General features: G+C 37.1%; 1 pseudogene; it reads right to left on the reverse strand.

Annotated features, from left to right (window-relative positions):
* Positions 1-1,230: 1,230 nt before the first annotated feature.
* Positions 1,231-2,184, reverse strand: LOC137205189 (2-iminobutanoate/2-iminopropanoate deaminase pseudogene; annotated as a pseudogene).
* Between the last annotated feature and the right edge of the window lie 1,528 nt (positions 2,185-3,712).

The following is a 3,712-nucleotide window of genomic DNA, read 5'->3' on the forward strand; positions in this document are numbered from 1 at the left end:
TCCACTTTCTGAAGAGAAGTAAAGAAAACCTTTCATTTTGATTGCCTTGGCCAATGTAAAAATGAAGAAATAGAATGTGACATTTTAAATCTCACAGACAGGTTTAGTGTAAACTGTTACAAAGTGGAAGAGGTATACAGATCTTAGCTGATCTTCCCCCGGAACCTGTTTTCTTGAAGGTTTAGGCATTTCACAAATCTCCTGCATTTGTGTAATGGTTTACCCTTTTTCAAAGGGCTTTTACATTTCTGATTCTTGCTGATCCCCATAACAACTTGGCACAGTGTTTGAGTATTAAGTGTGAGCTACAGAGAGGTTGTGTGGTTTATTTGAGATGTCACAGTCTGTGACAGCCCCACTACAAGTGATACTTATTCTACAGTCATTAATGCCTCCCTAAAATTATACAAAGGGAATCCACACATCCATTCCAGGAACTGTAGAGCCATCCATTGTCTTGTGTTCCTGTGAGATTTCTTGCTGCGAGGGGAACACAAAGGCTGCCATCTTGGTGGTATGGGTTCATTCTGACCAGTTGGTACCCAGGCCATGATAAACATTTTAATATCATCTGTGATTACTTGTGTAAAGGAAAAGACCCTGGATGGGGGTCAGGAAAGTTGAGTTCTCGTTCTGGCTTTTATTATTGAGAATACTGCAGCCATCGTGGCTAACACTTACTGAATGCTTACTTCAAATAACGCCAAGTATGCCACATGGAGAATCAATTCTCACAGCCACCCTCTGAAGTAGATAAGCTCAGCTTGTACTTTACTGATAAGAAAACCTAGATCTAGAGAAATGAAACAAGTTGCCCAAGGATATGAAGCTTCCTGAGAAGCCAGGACTTGAACTTGGCAGTCAAATGCCAGAACTTGTGTTTCTGACCATTATGAGAACCTGCCATTCACTGGTTGACCGATTTAGGCAATCTCTTAGTTTCCCTGAGTTCAGTTTCCTTGATTACTTAGTAAAAAGGTTTCACTAAGTCCCTTCAAATTCCATATACATTATGGAAATTAGAGAAGAAATACTGCTGAAGTGTGATTTCTCCTTTGTTAATCAGTGTGTAAAAGTTGCTCTGAACCCAACAGATAAAACTGAAGGGCTTCACACCCCCACCGGTTTCCTCCATTGTAAACTTCGTGTATCATATTTTTTTATTTTATACTTTAGGTATGTTCCCAGTATGTTACAGACAGAATTTTATTTTATTTTTATTACTTTTTTAAATCTGCATGCTATTTTATTTCCATTAGAAAAATATTATCTATATAAAATTTGGTCCAGTTTCTTCTCCTTTACCTCTACCATTCAAACTTAAATGCTTTAATCTTACTCAAGTAAAAGCAGAATCATGTATCTGACATGAGAACTAAATAGTTCACATCATTAAATTAATAGAGTTTAATTGAATTAGGTGTGCTCTTTCTTATTTCTCAGGAATAGTAACTCATCTTTCCTATATGCTATTTCCCTTTACTTTTATTTTTCTGAGTAACTATGTAATGTGTGTCTCTTTTCCCACATCCAGTAGTAATATGAGTGTTATAGAAGTGTAATTTATAACATCAGTAACTAGATTCATCATTAATCTTCAACTCATGTTCAATTCCCCTTATCATATGCTATTTCCATAATAACTTCAGATATTTCAGTCAACCTTACACTTTCCAACAAATACTGTAAAGATTAAGACATTAATTTAAAAACATTATTAAAATTCCAGACTGAATAACACTGGGCCCACTTAGAGCGATGCTGTCACGAGAGGTCCTTGGACAGCTACTGCTTCAATCTCAACACGGCCTCCTTTGGTAAAAGCAGCTACCTGGTAAGCAGCTCTTGCAGGAAAACTACTCTGGAAATACTGCTTGTAGATGTCATTGACAGTATTGAAGTTGTTTATGTCAGCCAGCAAAACAGTCGTTTTTACCGCATTCGTGAAGTCACTGCCTGCTGCTTTCAGAATTTCACCCATGTTTGTAAGAGCTTGTTTAGCCTCTTCTGCCACCCCTCCTGGCACAAGCTGTCCACTTGCAGGATCCGTGCCTAGCTGTCCTGAAATGTAAATGGTCCTGTCGACTAACACAGCCTGACTGTAGAGACCAATGGCCGCTGGGGCTTTCACGGTGCTGATCACCTTTCTGATCAAAGACAACATGGCTAATCCTTTTCCCTTGCCGCCCCCACCCGTACGTACTCGCGTCTCACGGGTCTCTACAGACAGAATTTTAAAATGAAAATGCTATGTTAAATTTACTGGATGATTAATCTTTTTAAAAATTCTATTGTGAATCTTTTTGTGTTTGTTGTTCTTAAATTTTATTATTTTTAAACCACTTTATTGAGGTATGATTCACATATAAAAAGCTATACATACTCAATGTGCACAACTTGATGAGTTTGGAGATAAGTATACACTCATGAAACCATCATCATAATCAATGTCATAAACCTATCCATCACCTCTGGAAGTTTTCTCCTGCCCTCTTATTTATCATTATTTTTAGTACTGTTATTAGTGATAAGAACACTTAACATAAGATCTATCCTCCTAGCAAGTTTTTAAGCATACAATACAGTATTGTTAACTATATTGTGAATCATTTGTAAAATAGAGAATCATCCCTTTAAAATTGCTTTTGTAAAACTCAGATTTTCATTGTGAAGTGCTTAATTAGAAGTGCTCCTATAATTCAACAGGTCTTTACACAGCTTTGTGCTTTTGTTCCACTATCCTAAACACAGCTCCAAAGAGGTAGTTCAATCTGATTAATATCAGTAATTCCTTCTTTCTTCCTAAACAGATTCTTCATTGTCCTCATTCTATGGAGGGGAGGCTTCTGGTCTCCCTGATGGTTTTCATTAACACATCAGCCATTATTTTACTTCAATGACATATTTTGTGGTGATAGCCCATCAATAGATTAAGGAAACATTGAAATCCAACACAGTCTGGTAAATAATCATGACAAGATTAATGGTTTTATTTAATGAAAGCCACCTGTTTGTTACAGCAGCTCACTTGCTTTCTTCATTTCATTTCAGATTCCAATAAATTGTGAATGCCTTGAAGCACACTCGACCCAGGCGGAGTAAACATAGGTCTCTGGGAGTAATCGCCACCTCTTTGGGAACACACCCAATATCCACATGGTCTACAGTTGGAAGAGGGAAAGCATAGTCAACTGACAGGCTGTTTGTTGACTGACCAACAGGCCTGTCCTTTTGTGTCCCCCTGGCTTTCATGAACGGACATGTGTTTTCTTGGTGTGCAGGCATCATCACAGAATGACAGAGCTCAGACAGCTAAATTCCTGGTCTTACAGGTCATATTTTACCCTCCTCCCCAAAGCATGGTAAGTCAACCACCATAAAAATTACCTAATTAAAAAAAAAAAATTACCTAATTGTCTAAAGTGAAACAGACAGTTCCAGCTTTGGTGACTTTTTAACCGAATGACTGGAGTAAAATACAAGTTGAAGGGAGCAAAAAAACTTGCAGTCTATCTTTTGAAGACACTCATCAGTGAGTGTGTACGCTCAAAAAGTCTAGAAGGACACAGTAAAAAACATGAACAATGACTATCTCTGGAAGTAAGATTAAGTGATTTCCTTTTTTAAATTGTTTACTATTTGTTTTTTCAAAATGTTCTTTACAACTTCTTATTACCATCTCAATAATAAAAGAAAAATAACTTTTTGTTTT

The sequence above is a fragment of the Pseudorca crassidens genome, chromosome 1 (assembly GCF_039906515.1).
Source record: "Pseudorca crassidens isolate mPseCra1 chromosome 1, mPseCra1.hap1, whole genome shotgun sequence".
NCBI classification, from domain to species: Eukaryota; Metazoa; Chordata; class Mammalia; order Artiodactyla; family Delphinidae; genus Pseudorca; species Pseudorca crassidens.